Below are 16,985 nucleotides of genomic sequence, written 5' to 3'. Positions count from 1 at the left end.
CAGGTCGTGTAGACTATACCGAATAGTAGCGGGATGAATACTGTAGGCTATTCTTTGCCTAACCATTCGATGATTCGGGGCGGGGTGTGAGGAGTGGCCGGCCGCACCAATTTCTGCAGAACAAGATTGGGCTTTGGGTTCTATAAGGGAATGGGATTCCTGCCTGCGCGCACCAGATAGTGCTTCAGCCACATTGTAAGTTTATACATTTTCCATACGCTTTTTTTGTTTGTTGTGCATGCAAACCTAGTCTACATATAAATAATACAAACATGTTGTGATTTAACGAATTTGCTGACAATGTCTCAGTGTATATGCCTAATTATCCTTTTGAGGGACATACTTGGAAACATAATGTAGGTTTTAATAGACAAACTTTTGAATTCAATGGGTGGTTTTGAGGATGTTATTCTAAGTGCAAAGTTGTTAAGTACATTTTTTTTAATGTAAAATAATTGTGTAGGCTAATAAAATAATTAGGCTGAAGTGAATTGATCACAAATCCCTCTAATGATGGTGTCCATTGGATAGGCCTACCTGTCGTCGCAGTTTGCGTTCATTTAAGTTCAGCAAGTGAATAGTCTACTCTGAAATGTTAAACAATTAGGGCTACAAAGATAATAATAATAATGCCTTGTTGATTATAGTTAGGCTATAGACAGCATGCGCAACTTGTATGTTCAACATGTTTGAAGAGTGTATTGAACAAATTAATTCAGTTCAAATTATTAAGGAAAATATATCTCTTTGCCGTGGATAAACCGGATCAAAAATAAACAGTAGAATGGTATGTGTGCGTAAGTGCATGTGTTCTTGAAATTAATTGTAAGAAATTCTTGTCCATTTGCCAAAATCATGTTCTGAGAACATTTGGATAACTTTCTCAAACATTCTGTGACAGTCTTTGTTCCCAAAATGGGTGTGTTGGTTGTAGATAAATGGTGTTCACTGGTAGTGGAGCCTCCTGCCAGCTGGATGCTGTAACAGTATTTCACAGACACTCCAGACGACTGCAGACCATGCTTATCATACTACCCACCATTAATCACCATGCTGTACAGTTGCATAATAGACCATTCCCCTGTTAAAGTACGTTTGTTCACTAATGAAGTTTGTCAATGGATGACGCGTTATGGGGTGTTAGTACCTTATGATGCTGGGGTGTTAGTACCTTATGATGCTGGGGTGTTAGTACCTTATGATGCTGGGGTGTTAGTACCTTATGATGCTGGGATGTTAGCACTTTATGATGCTGGGGTGTTAGCACCTTATGATGCTGGGGTGTTAGTACCTTATGATGCTGGGGTGTTAGTACCTTATGATGCTGGGATGTTAGTACCTTATGATGCTGGGGTGTTAGTACCTTATGATGCTGGGGTGTTAGTACCTTATGATGCTGGGGTGTTAGTACCTTATGATGCTGGGATGTTAGCACCTTATGTTGCTGGGATGTTAGCACCTTATGTTGCTGGGATGTTAGTACCTTATGTTGCTGGGATGTTAGCACCTTATGATGCTGGGATGTTAGTACCTTATGTTGCTGGGGTGTTAGTACCTTATTTTGCTGGGATGTTAGCACCTTATGATGCTGGGGTGTTAGCACCTTATGATGCTGGGGTGTTAGTACCTTATGATGCTGGGATGTTAGCACCTTATGATGCTGGGGTGTTAGTACCTTATGTTGCTGGGATGTTAGCACCTTATGATGCTGGGGTGTTAGCACCTTATGATGCTGGGGTGTTAGTACCTTATGATGCTGGGGTGTTAGTACCTTATGTTGCTGGGATGTTAGCACCTTGTGATGCTGGGGTGTTAGTACCTTATGTTGCTGGGATGTTAGCACCTTATGATGCTGGGGTGTTAGCACCTTGTGATGCTGGGGTGTTAGTACCTTGTGATGCTGGGGTGTTAGTACCTTATGTTGCTGGGATGTTAGTACCTTATGTTGCTGGGATGTTAGCACCTTGTGATGCTGGGATGTTAGTACCTTGTGTTGCTGGGATGTTAGCACCTTATGATGCTGGGATGTTAGTACCTTGTGATGCTGGGATGTTAGTACCTTATGTTGCTGGGATGTTAGCACCTTGTGATGCTGGGGTGTTAGCACCTTGTGATGCTGGGGTGTTAGTACCTTGTGATGCTGGGGTGTTAGTACCTTATGTTGCTGGGATGTTAGCACCTTGTGATGCTGGGGTGTTAGCACCTTGTGATGCTGGGGTGTTAGTACCTTGTGATGCTGGGGTGTTAGTACCTTATGTTGCTGGGATGTTAGCACCTTGTGATGCTGGGGTGTTAGCACCTTATGATGCTGGGGTGTTAGTACCTTATGTTGCTGGGATGTTAGCACCTTATGATGCTGGGGTGTTAGCACCTTGTGATGCTGGGGTGTTAGTACCTTATGTTGCTGGGATGTTAGCACCTTATGATGCTGGGGTGTTAGCACCTTGTGATGCTGGGGTGTTAGTACCTTATGTTGCTGGGATGTTAGCACCTTATGATGCTGGGATGTTAGTACCTTGTGATGCTGGGATGTTAGTACCTTATGTTGCTGGGATGTTAGTACCTTATGATGCTGGGGTGTTAGTACCTTGTGATGCTGGGGTGTTAGTACCTTATGTTGCTGGGATGTTAGCACCTTATGATGCTGGGATGTTAGTACCTTATGTTGCTGGGGTGTTAGTACCTTATGTTGCTGGGATGTTAGCACCTTGTGATGCTGGGATGTTAGTACCTTATGTTGCTGGGATGTTAGCACCTTGTGATGCTGGGGTGTTAGTACCTTATGTTGCTGGGATGTTAGCACCTTGTGATGCTGGGGTGTTAGTACCTTATGTTGCTGGGATGTTAGCACCTTGTGATGCTGGGGTGTTAGTACCTTATGTTGCTGGGATGTTAGCACCTTGTGATGCTGGGGTGTTAGTACCTTATGTTGCTGGGATGTTAGCACCTTGTGATGCTGGGGTGTTAGTACCTTATGTTGCTGGGATGTTAGCACCTTGTGATGCTGGGATGTTAGTACCTTATGTTGCTGGGATGTTAGCACCTTGTGATGCTGGGATGTTAGTACCTTATGTTGCTGGGATGTTAGCACCTTGTGATGCTGGGATGTTAGTACCTTATGTTGCTGGGATGTTAGTACCTTGTGATGCTGGGATGTTAGTACCTTATGTTGCTGGGATGTTAGCACCTTGTGATGCTGGGATGTTAGTACCTTATGTTGCTGGGATGTTAGCACCTTGTGATGCTGGGATGTTAGTACCTTATGTTGCTGGGATGTTAGTACCTTGTGATGCTGGGATGTTAGTACCTTATGATGCTGGGGTGTTAGTACCTTATGTTGCTGGGATGTTAGCACCTTGTGTTGCTGGGATGTTAGCACCTTGTGATGCTGGGGTGTTAGTACCTTGTGATGCTGGGGTGTTAGTACCTTATGTTGCTGGGATGTTAGCACCTTGTGATGCTGGGATGTTAGTACCTTATGTTGCTGGGATGTTAGCACTTTATGTTGCTGGGGTGTTAGCACCTTGTGATGCTGGGATGTCAGCACCTTGTGATGCTGGGGTGTTAGTACCTTGTGATGCTGGGGTGTTAGTACCTTATGATGCTGGGATGTTAGCACCTTGTGATGCTGGGATGTTAGTACCTTATGATGCTGGGATGTTAGCGCCTTATGATGCTGGGGTGTTAGCACCTTGTGATGCTGGGATGTTAGTACCTTGTGATGCTGGGGTGTTAGCACCTTGTGATGCTGGGATGTTAGTACCTTATGATGCTGGGATGTTAGCACCTTGTGATGCTGGGATGTTAGTACCTTGTGATGCTGGGGTGTTAGCACCTTGTGATGCTGGGATATTAGTACCTTATGATGCTGGGATGTTAGCACCTTGTGATGCTGGGATGTTAGTACCTTATGTTGCTGGGATGTTAGCACCTTGTGATGCTGGGGTGTTAGCACCTTGTGATGCTGGCGTGTTAGTACCTTGTGATGCTGGGGTGTTAGTACCTTATGTTGCTGGGATGTTAGCACCTTGTGATGCTGGGGTGTTAGCACCTTGTGATGCTGGGGTGTTAGTACCTTGTGATGCTGGGGTGTTAGTACCTTATGTTGCTGGGATGTTAGCACCTTGTGATGCTGGGGTGTTAGCACCTTATGATGCTGGGGTGTTAGTACCTTATGTTGCTGGGATGTTAGCACCTTATGATGCTGGGGTGTTAGCACCTTGTGATGCTGGGGTGTTAGTACCTTATGTTGCTGGGATGTTAGCACCTTATGATGCTGGGGTGTTAGCACCTTGTGATGCTGGGGTGTTAGTACCTTATGTTGCTGGGATGTTAGCACCTTATGATGCTGGGATGTTAGTACCTTGTGATGCTGGGATGTTAGTACCTTATGTTGCTGGGATGTTAGTACCTTATGATGCTGGGGTGTTAGTACCTTGTGATGCTGGGGTGTTAGTACCTTATGTTGCTGGGATGTTAGCACCTTATGATGCTGGGATGTTAGTACCTTATGTTGCTGGGGTGTTAGTACCTTATGTTGCTGGGATGTTAGCACCTTGTGATGCTGGGGTGTTAGTACCTTATGTTGCTGGGATGTTAGCACCTTGTGATGCTGGGGTGTTAGTACCTTATGTTGCTGGGATGTTAGCACCTTGTGATGCTGGGGTGTTAGTACCTTATGTTGCTGGGATGTTAGCACCTTGTGATGCTGGGGTGTTAGTACCTTATGTTGCTGGGATGTTAGCACCTTGTGATGCTGGGGTGTTAGTACCTTATGTTGCTGGGATGTTAGCACCTTGTGATGCTGGGGTGTTAGTACCTTATGTTGCTGGGATGTTAGCACCTTGTGATGCTGGGGTGTTAGTACCTTATGTTGCTGGGATGTTAGCACCTTGTGATGCTGGGATGTTAGTACCTTATGTTGCTGGGATGTTAGCACCTTGTGATGCTGGGATGTTAGTACCTTATGTTGCTGGGATGTTAGCACCTTGTGATGCTGGGATGTTAGTACCTTATGTTGCTGGGATGTTAGCACCTTGTAATGCTGGGATGTTAGTACCTTATGTTGCTGGGATGTTAGTACCTTGTGATGCTGGGATGTTAGTACCTTATGTTGCTGGGATGTTAGCACCTTGTGATGCTGGGATGTTAGTACCTTATGATGCTGGGATGTTAGCACCTTGTGATGCTGGGATGTTAGTACCTTATGTTGCTGGGATGTTAGTACCTTGTGATGCTGGGATGTTAGTACCTTATGATGCTGGGGTGTTAGTACCTTATGTTGCTGGGATGTTAGCACCTTGTGTTGCTGGGATGTTAGCACCTTGTGATGCTGGGGTGTTAGTACCTTGTGATGCTGGGGTGTTAGTACCTTATGTTGCTGGGATGTTAGCACCTTGTGATGCTGGGATGTTAGTACCTTATGTTGCTGGGATGTTAGCACTTTATGTTGCTGGGGTGTTAGCACCTTGTGATGCTGGGATGTCAGCACCTTGTGATGCTGGGTGTTAGTACCTTGTGATGCTGGGGTGTTAGTACCTTATGATGCTGGGATGTTAGCACCTTGTGATGCTGGGATGTTAGTACCTTATGATGCTGGGATGTTAGCGCCTTATGATGCTGGGGTGTTAGCACCTTGTGATGCTGGGATGTTAGTACCTTGTGATGCTGGGGTGTTAGCACCTTGTGATGCTGGGATGTTAGTACCTTATGATGCTGGGATGTTAGCACCTTGTGATGCTGGGATGTTAGTACCTTGTGATGCTGGGGTGTTAGCACCTTGTGATGCTGGGATGTTAGTACCTTATGATGCTGGGATGTTAGCACCTTGTGATGCTGGGATGTTAGTACCTTGTGATGCTGGGGTGTTAGCACCTTGTGATGCTGGGATGTTAGTACCTTATGATGCTGGGATGTTAGCACCTTATGATGCTGGGGTGTTAGTACCTTATGATGCTGGGATGTTAGTACCTTGTGATGCTGGGGTGTTAGTACCTTATGATGCTGGGATGTTAGCACCTTATGATGCTGGGATGTTAGTACCTTATGATGCTGGGATGTTAGCGCCTTATGATGCTGGGGTGTTAGTACCTTATGATGCTGGGATGTTAGCACCTTATGATGCTGGGGTGTTAGTACCTTGTGATGCTGGGATGTTAGTACCTTATGATGCTGGGATGTTAGCACCTTATGATGCTGGGATGTTAGCACCTTGTGATGCTGGGATGTTAGTACCTTATGATGCTGGGGTGTTAGTACCTTATGATGCTGGGGTGTTAGTACCTTATGATGCTGGGGTGTTAGTACCTTATGATGCTGGGATGTTAGCACCTTATGATGCTGGGATGTTAGTACCTTATGATGCTGGGATGTTAGCGCCTTATGATGCTGGGGGGTTAGTACCTTATGATGCTGGGATGTTAGCACCTTATGATGCTGGGGTGTTAGTACCTTGTGATGCTGGGATGTTAGTACCTTATGATGCTGGGATGTTAGCACCTTATGATGCTGGGATGTTAGCACCTTGTGATGCTGGGATGTTAGTACCTTATGATGCTGGGGTGTTAGTACCTTATGATGCTGGGATGTTAGTACCTTATGATGCTGGGGTGTTAGTACCTTATGATGCTGGGATGTTAGCACCTTGTGATGCTGGGATGTTAGCACCTTGTGATGCTGGGATGTTAGTACCTTATGATGCTGGGATGTTAGTATCTTATGATGCTGGGATGTTAGCACCTTGTGATGCTGGGATGTTAGCACCTTGTGATGCTGGGATGTTAGCACCTTGTGATGCTGGGATGTTAGCACCTTGTGATGCTGGGATGTTAGTACCTTATGATGCTGGGGTGTTAGTACCTTGTGATGCTGGGGTGTTAGCATCTTGTGATGTCTTGTTTTCTAACCGTGTATGTCTAAAACCTCAAAGGGTTCATCGGCTGTCCCCATAGAATAACTATTTGAAGAACCCTTTTTGGTTCCAGGTAAAAACTATTGAAGCCAGCACTTTTATGTTCCTTGTAGAACCTTTTCTACAGAGGGTTAATTTGGGAAACCTTTTTTTCTAAGACAGTGTGATTGTTCTTTGGCCCAGATGAATGTCCACACGTTTGATTCTGGATTTTAGATGAGCCCCCCACAATGCTTTATGAATAAAGGCAGCCAGCACTCACAAAGATGGTACATTATTTTGTTTCACTCCATAGTTTGACTTTCCAGGAAACCATGAATCAAGGATTGAGGTTGAGCAGGTACAATGTTTGTGATGCTGGTTGTAAACTCAAGACACGATGTTGAGTTTTCGTCTGACCAGATAAACACAGTCAAGCACAGTTTATAGGTGCTTCACATCCTATACAGTTTATAGGTGCTACACACACACACACACACACACACACACACACACACACACACACACACACACACACACACACACACACACACACACACACCACAGAGCAGAGTGAATACATCCATCAGTAGGTCCAACCCAGAGACCAGACCATCTAGTGACTGTTTATGGTTTCCTGTTTATATTGCTGTTGGGGCAAATATTTTTTTCATGTTCAGGAAATTGCTCCAGGTGTGTTTACAGGTTCTGTCACGCCTTCTTCGACACCACATGAAGGCTCCTCATCAAATCCATTCATTATAACCCACACAATAATTCACATTTCCTTTTGCTGTAGGATTCTTTCCTGTTGTGAGAAACTGGTGAAATGAAGATCCTGCATCTGTAACCATTATTCTGCCCTGCCCTCCACCTCTCTTTCCAAATAAACTTTTCATTTAGATGGGATACTTTTGTTAATTAAGACCAAGTTTGGATACTTTCTCACTATATCGTTCAGTGTTGCTCTATTTCCTTTCAGGCTAAACACAGTGTTCTCTTCCTGTTGTGTCAGTCTGCATCACAATGCCCATGGACGTGCACCCTTCATTTGTTGCGGAATATCATAATGGGGAATTTCCGCTTAATACACAAGACAGAGCCAATTAACAGGAAAGTGGCCTTTCAGACCATTTAGGGCAATGTGTAATTGTTTCACCCCCAAGCTCAGACTTGATCTTGCCAAAGCCACATATTTTCATATACATCTGTCAAAAGTTTGCAACACAAACAATACTGTTTTTAGTCTTCAATGACATGCAAACCACAACAGCCACATCAATAAGTGCCCTGACTTAATTTCTCAGATGTACTGCATCATATCACAGCCAAATCAGAGAAGTGTGCTAAGTTTGAAGCCAATAACAGCCGAGCAATAACATCTAATCAGTGCTACTCCAACTGCTTATGGTTCAAGTAGCCTTACATATTGTTATGGTTAAGCAATCTGGTACAATGTGATCATTACAATATGAATTCAGTGTAGTGTTCTGTTCTATTGATGATCAAGGTCACACAGTACAATGTTATTAATACTGTGTAATTACTGCGGTTGTTACTGTACTGCATGGCAACACTATTGTAGCCAACACTAAATTACTTAAATCTGTAACATTGGTTTGCTGAAACCTCAGCCACTGTTAGATGTCAACTGCATCACTCACCAACCGACACATTGTGAATAACAGTAAGACTGCAGAAACCACTGCTGCCAAGGTGATCTAATTCAGCTTCATGACAAATAAGAATCTATAATAACGTTTCACAGGCTTCTGAATTTTCAACATGATTGAAATGATCTGTGATAGTGGTTTTCTGGAAAAGCTGCTGCCACTCCCCCTATAAAAAGCCTTTTGAGAAACACTCTGGCTGTGTAAACAAACTGACTGTGTTCACACAGCTACCCGAAGAACACAATTCAATTTTTTTTCCATATCCAATCTTTTTTTCTTGAGTTTCCAGACTCAGTGTCCAGACATTTTACCCATATCAGATTTGCTCATTCACACAGATGTAGCCTCTGAAGTAGATGGCCCGGGCGGGGTGGATGTGGAGCCAGAGAAAGCAGGGGTTCAAAGTGTAGAACACAGTTCCTACATTTGAATATAAAAATTGATTTTATGCTATGCTACATTTTTATCTCTGGGACCCTCAGGATGACAAATCAGAGCAAGATTACTGAATGTAAGTCAATTATTCACCTTCAGAGGTGAATATATCAAACCAGTTGCTGGGATAAACGTTTTTTGTTGTTGTGCACTCTCCTCAAACTATAGCATGGTATTTTTTCACTGTAATAGCTACTGTAAATTGGACAGTATGTTAGATTAACAAGAATTTAAGCTTTCTGCCCATATAAGACATGTCTATGTCCTGGAAAGTTTGCTGTTACTTACAACTGTCATGCAAATCACATTAGCGCACATTAGCTCAACCATCCCAGGATAGGGACACCGATCATGTAGAAGTTTAAATGTTGGGGTGGTTGCCATGGTAATGGCAGGTCATGTGCAAAAAAAGGAACACTTCAGAGTAAATCAGTTCTGATTTGAGCATCTAGACTGAGGTCACATATGTAGCATCAGGATTGAGATCCACATACAGTATGGTGGTGGTATACAGTAAATCATAAGTCAAAAGATCAGATTCCATGTGTTTTTTGTTGTTGCTGTTTACACATTAGGGACAAGATTAGATAGGTATCAGATATGGAAATAATGTACAAAAGATCTGAATTGTGCTGCCTGTGTAAACACAGCCCCTGTGGTCCACAGCCAGACTAGCATGACCTGTAGTTATGTACATTGAACAGCCAAGTTTCTTTGTTTACACCTCCTAAAGCCTCAACGTCTGTGTATAAAACACAGCCGGCACCAGCTGTAAATCGAAAGTGATAAGAAGTAAATGTTAGGCTTCTCTATTTAGAGAAAGAGGAGGGAAAGAAGGACATTGCATTGGTTATCCCATAGGTCTAGGACGTCTTGTCAGCAGAGCTAACAACACAACTCTGAAATAGGATCCATTCACGTCTTCGGGCTTTATGATGATGATGATGTGTATGTTTAATGGAACAGTCATGCAGCTAAAGCAGTTAATAACTGATGCCTACCAGAACCCCACAGTCATCAGTTCAACAGTCAACATGGATTGATAGGTAACAAACAGAAATGAAGCTTGAAATCAACCAGCCACTGAAACCCTATTGTTGATTTATATGTTACGTTAAAGAGTCAGTCTTGGATAATTGTACTGGACCGTTCTGACCATAGACAATCTTGACCTTGACTCGTCATGAAGAGGTAAACAAAATGTTGGTGGTGCAATCATTGTCCTGTAGAAAGCTTTAAAGTACTCCCTAAGTTAACAGATCCCTTGTGCCTGAATGTTCACGGTCAATCTGTGACCACAGTTTGAGTGGAATAGATGATTTGCCATTGTAAACAATGGGCCCCCACTTTTTTAGACCTCACTCTGTTGACTGGAAAGGAACTGCTTTGAACGATGCCTAAATAAACCGAGGGAGAGAACAGAGAGTGAAGGAAATGTGCATGGAGATCTGTTAGACCCAGATGTAAGTATATTCATTGGACTCTGACCTGAACAAATGAGATGTCAAGACCGCCCTTTCAATCACTGTCATTCAAATGCGATTCTTGTTTGAAATGGGGGTCTGCAAATCCTGATTACGTCCAGATGCATCCGGTTAGGATGGACCCTCGTTTCCTGAATTTCTCAACTCATTGGGATCGGGCCTCAACAAGCAATGGTATAAGACTCTTAAACAACCAGACACATACAGGACACATTAACCAGGCACAGATAATCCAGATAATCCATAGATAAAGTATTTTCAAAACGGCCTTTGTCCTAAATATGTTTATAGGCTGTTTTACATTAACTGAATACTGTCCTAAAGACATTTATAGGGTGTTTTACATTAGCTGAATCCTGTCCTAAAGACATTTATAGGCTGTTTTACATTAGCTGAATCCTAAAGACATTTGTAGGATGTTTTACATTAGCTGAATCTTGTCCTAAACACATTATAGGTTGTTTTACATTAGCTGAATCTTGTCCTAAAGACATTTATAGGCTGTGCTGTACATTAGGTGAATCCTGTTCGGGAGTGAAAGAAACGAGAAAGAATAATTCAGATAAGCGGCCCACTTCGACATGCTCTTGGTCTAGAATGTGGTTGTTACGATCAACTAGGTGTGGTGGGTGGAATCAGGCGCAGAGAGCAGGGTTCTGTCGTTTGTCAAATTTATTCACCAGCGCAACAAAACAGTCACGCCAACAGTCCAAACAACAGGACAAAACTAGTCCGGAGAATAAGACACGACTAAATCACACCATCAAACACAGAGTAACAAAAACAAGCCCGCACAAATACCCAGCGGGCCTAGTTCCCTTAAATACCCTACAAACAAACCCTAATACAAAACAGGTGTACCCAATTACCCAATAACCAAAACAAACGGAAAGGGAATCGATGGCAGCTAATAGGCCGGCGACGACGACCGCCGAGCACCGCCCGAACAGGAAGAGGCACCATCTTCGGCGAGGTTCGTGACAGTACCCCCCCCCCCCCCCCCCCCCCCCCTGATGCGCGGCTCCCGCAGCGCGCCGACCCCGGCCTCGAGGACGACCCGGAGGACGAGGCGCAGGGCGATCCGGGTGGAGGTGGTGGAAATCCCTCAAGAGGGAAGGATCTAAAATGTCCCTCCCCGGGACCCGGCACCTCTCCTCCGGACCGTACCCCTCCCAGTCCACGAGGTACTGCAGGCCCCTCACCCGGCGTCTCGAGTCCAGAATAGCTCGTACTGTGTACGCCGGGGACCCCTCAATGTCCAGAGGGGGTGGAGGGACCTCCGGTACCTCACTGTCTTGTAGGGGACCAGCTACCACCGGCCTGAGGAGAGACACATGAAACGAGGGGTTAATAGGATAATAAGAGGGAAGTTGCAATCTATAACACACCTCGTTTATCCTCCTCAGGACTTTAAATGGCCCCACACACTGCGGCCCCAGCTTCCGGCAGGGCAGGCGGAGGGGCAGGTTTCGGGTCGAGAGCCAGACACTGTCCCCTGGTGCGAACACCGGGGCCTCATTGCGGTGGCGGTCAGCGTCTCTCTTCTGCCGTTCACTGGCCTGCTTGAGAGAATCCTGGACTGCCCGCCAGGTCTCTCTAGAGCGCTGTACCCATTCCTCCACCGCAGGAGCCTCGGTCTGACTCTGATGCCACGGAGCCAGGACCGGCTGGTAGCCCAGTACGCATTCGAATGGCGACATATTCGTGGACGAATGCCGAAGAGAGTTCTGGGCCAACTCTGCCCACGGGACGTACCTCGCCCATTCTCCTGGCCGGTCCTGGCAATACGACCTCAGAAACCTGCCCACTTCCTGGTTTACTCTCTCCACCTACCCATTACTTTCGGGGTGATAACCAGAGGTAAGGCTGACGAGATCCCCAGACGCTCCATAAACGCCCTCCAAACCCGGGACGTGAACTGGGGACCCCGATCGGAGACGATATCCTCTGGAACCCCATAGTGCCGGAAGACGTGGGTAAATAGAGCCTCTGCAGTCTGTAGGGCCGTAGGGAGACCAGGCAATGGGAGGAGACGGCAGGACTTAGAGAACCGATCCACAACGACCAGAACGGTAGTGTTCCCCTGAGATGGGGGAAGATCAGTAAGGAAATCTACCGAGAGATGGGACCATGGCCGTTGTGGAACCGGGAGGGGCTGTAACTTCCCTCTAGGAAGGTGCCTAGGAGCCTTACTCTGGGCGCATACCGAACAGGAAGAGACATAGAGCCTCACATCCCTAGCTAAGGTGGGCCACCAGTATTTCCCCCTAAGACCCCGCAGCGTCCTATCAATCCCCGGATGACCCGCAGACGGTAGTGTGTGGGCCCATCGAATCAACTTATCACGGACACCAAGCGGTATTTAACTTCAACCAGTCGGACACTGTGTAGGCGCAGGTTCGACCCTCAACGCCCGCTCGATGTCCGCGTCCACCTCCCATACCACTGGGGCCACCAGCCGAGAGGCTGGAAGGATGGGAGTGGGTTCGATGGACCGGTCCTCGGTGTCATAGAGACGGGACAGCGCGTTGGCCTTAGTGTTGAGGGAACCTGGTCTGTAAGAGATCGTAAATCTAAAACGTGTAAAGAACATGGCCCACCTAGCCTGACGCGGATTCAGTCTCCTCGCTGCTCGAATATACTCCAGATTACGGTGGTCAGTCCAGATGAGAAAAGGGTGTTTAGCCCCCTCTAGCCAGTGTCTCCACACCTTCAGGGCCTTTACCATAGCTAGTAACTCCCGGTCCCCCACATCATAGTTCCGCTCCGCCGGACCCAGCTTCTTAGAAAAGAAAGCGCAGGGACGGAGCTTCGGTGGCGTGCCCGAGCGCTGAGACAGCACGGCTCCAACCCCAGCCTCAGACGCATCCACCTCCACTATGAATGCTAACGAAGGGTCCGGATGCGCCAACACGGGAGCCCCAGTGAACAGTGCCTTCAACTGGTTGAAGGCTCCATCAGCCTCTGCTGACCACCGCAGACGCACCGGCCCCCCCTTCAGCAGTGAGGTAATGGGCGCCGCTACTTGGCCAAAACCCCGGATAAACCTCCGGTAGTAATTGGCAAACCCTAAAAATCGCTGCACCTCTTTTACCGTGGTCAGAGTCGGCCAATTACGCACTGCGTTAACGCGGTCACACTCCATCATCATCCCCAAGCTGGAAATGCGATAACCCAGGAAGGAGACGGCTGGTTTGGAGAACACACATTTCTCAGCCTTGACGTATAGGTCATGCTCCAGCAGTCGCCCAAGAACCTTGCGCACCAGGGAAACATGTGCGGCGCGTGTGGTAGAATAAATCAAGATGTCATCAATATAGACTACCACACCCTGCCCGTGCAAGTCCCTGAGAATCTCATCTACAAAGGATTGGAAGACGGCTGGAGCATTCTTCAACCCATACGGCATGACGAGGTACTCATAGTGGCCTGATGTGGTACTAAACGCTGTTTTCCACTCGTCTCCTCCCCGAATACGCACCAGATTATACGCGCTCCTGAGGTCCAGTTTTGTGAAGAAACGCGCTCCGTGGAATGACTCCACCGCCGTAGCGATGAGAGGTAGCGGGTAACTAAAACCCACTGTGATCGAATTGAGACCTCGATAATCAATGCACAGACACAGACCTCCCTCCTTTTGAGGAGACGGTTGACATGGAGGGCCGAATGTACCCCTGTTTCAGAGCTTCCGTGACATATGTTTCCATAGCCAGCGTCTCCTCCTGTGACAATGGGTACACGTGACTCCGGGGAAGTGCAGCGTTCTCCTGGAGGTTTATCACGCAATCCCACCGTCGATGGGGTGGTAATTTGGTCGCTTTCTTCTTACTAAAAGCGATAGCCAAATCGGCATATTCTGGGGGAATGCGCACGGTGGAAACCTGGCCTGGACTCTCCATCGTCGTGGCACCGATGGAAACTCCTATACACCTCTCTGAACACTCATCTGACCACCCCTTAAGAGCCCCCTGTTTCCAGGAAATAAGGGGATTGTGAATAGCCAGCCAGGGAACCCCCAACACCACTGGAAACCCAGGTGAATCAATAAGGTAGAAACAGATCCTCTCCCTATGATTCCCCTGCGTTACCATGTCCAGCGGAATCGTGGCCTCCCTGACCAGCCCTGACCCTAACGGTCGACTATCTAAGGAGTGCACGGGACAGGTGGGTCTATCTGCACTAACGGAATACCCAATTTACGGGCGAGTCCACGATCCATAAAACTCCCAGCTGCGCCTGAATCGACTAGCGCCTTATGCTGAAGAGAGGGGAAAAACGCAGGAAAAAAAATTAACAAAAACATGTGACCAACAGGGAGCTCTGGGTGAGTTTGGTGCTTACTCACCTGGGGTGGCCGAGGAGTGTTCCGCCGACCATCTCGACTCCCAGAGGGACTCCTCCAACACCGGTCTGAAGTGTGTCCTCTCCGTCCACAATAAGAGCAGGAGGAGCTCCCTCTGATCCCCCTAGATGCAGCTCCTCTCAACTCCATCGGAGTGGGAGTGGGAGAGCTGGAAGGTGGAATTAACAGGACCCCTTCTGAACGCCCGCGGGCAGCTAGCAGGTTGTCCAATCGAATAGACATGTCTATTAGTTCATCCAGGGAGAGAGTTGTGTCCCTGCAAGCTAGCTCCCGGCGGACGTCCTCCCGGAGACTACACCGGTAATGGTCCATCAGGGCCCTGTCATTCCACCCAGCACCAGCAGCTAGGGTCCTAAACTCCAACGCGAAGTCCTGCGCGCTCCTCGTCTCCTGTCTGAGGTGGAACAGTCGCTCACCCGCCGCTTTACCCTCTGGTGGATGATCGAACACAGCTCGGAAACGGCGGGTGAACTCCAGGTAGTTGTCCCGAGCCGAGTCTGGACTGTTCCAGATCGCGTTAGCCCAGTCCAGGGCCCTGCCCGTTAAACAGGAGACGAGGAGGCTCACACTCTCCTCACCCGAGGGAGCCGGACGCATGGTAGCCAGGTAGAGCTCTAGCTGGAGCAAAAATCCCTGGCACCCAGCCGCCGCTCCATCATACTCCCTCGGGGGGGAGAGACGCAGTGCGCCGGACCCAGAGGACGACGTAGGTGGAGTAGGTGGTGTCGGCAGTGGGGGAGCTGGGGTAGACGTCGGGAGACCACTCCTCTCCCATCGTTCCATCCTCTCCATCATCTGGTCCATCGCGGTACCAATCCGATGGAGGACAGCTGTGTGGTGATGGACGCGCTCCTCCATAGTGGGGAGATGGGTGGTCGCTGCTCCTGCTGACTCCATTTCTGGTGGTGCGGGCTTCTGTTACGATCAACTAGGTGTGGTGGGTGGAATCAGGCGCAGAGAGCAGGGTTCTGTCGTTTGTCAAATGTATTCACCAGCGCAACAAAACAGTCACGCCAACACACAGGGCATATATAAGTTGCCAGTCCAAACAACAGGACAAAACTAGTCCGGAGAATAAGACACGACTAAATCACACCATCAAACACAGAGTAACAAAAACAAGCCCGCACAAATACCCAGCGGGCCTAGTGCCCTTAAATACCCTACAAACAAACCCTAATACAAAACAGGTGTACCCAATAACCAAAACAAACGGAAAGGGAATCGATGGCAGCTAATAGGCCGGCGACGACGACCGCCGAGCACCGCCCGAACAGGAAGAGGCACCATCTTCGGCGAGGTTCGTGACAGTGGTGCACACATGCCATACTGCCAGGCAGGAAAATAACTATTCTGTTCCCTTAACATCAAAATAGATGGCACTGGCAATGTCTCAAATGGACACAAATGTCCTAAAGGTGTGATAGAGGACCAGTGTGTGTGTGTGCTTTCAAAAGGGTTCTTCGGATATCCCCATAGGAGAAACCTTTTTGGTTTTTAGGTAGAACCCTTTTTCCATGTAGCACCATCTATGGAAAGGATTCTTCATGGAACCCAAAAGGTTTCTACATGTAACCCAAAAGGGTTCTTTAAAGGGTTCTCCTACACAGTAAATTGAATACAATTATACTCTACAAAATATATACTTTGGTCCCAGTCTAAATAGAGTAAAAATAACTGTTGTTGCAGAGTTACATTTTTAGAGTTATTTCTACTCTATTCTGTGTTTATATTTAACTCTACAAACTGTAATTTACTTAATTTTCTTTACTATCATTAAATTGAAGACTTAGTTTTTATCAAAGATTCTCTGTAATTAGTATTACGCGATCAACTGATTAATCATGTAACTGTAATTAGCTAGGAAGTCGGGGCACCAAGGAAAATATTCAGATTACAAAGTTATAATTTCCTAATATAACTTTTCAGATATTTTATATCTGATCAATTAGTCTTCTGATTAATGAATTAATTATTTTACCTCACGTTAGTCTCATTCCAAACGTCATTCCAAACGTAAATGGTTGCCTATCTGCATGAACCCAGTCTTCACTATGAGTCATACATCAATTGTCTTAAATAATGTATTTATTAACTAACTAAACAATCACAGAAGTGCATAAACAAACAAGTAAATATGT

Source organism: Oncorhynchus clarkii, chromosome 2 (assembly GCF_045791955.1).
Source record: "Oncorhynchus clarkii lewisi isolate Uvic-CL-2024 chromosome 2, UVic_Ocla_1.0, whole genome shotgun sequence".
Classification (NCBI taxonomy): Eukaryota; Metazoa; Chordata; class Actinopteri; order Salmoniformes; family Salmonidae; genus Oncorhynchus; species Oncorhynchus clarkii.
This window is presented reverse-complemented; position numbering follows the sequence as displayed.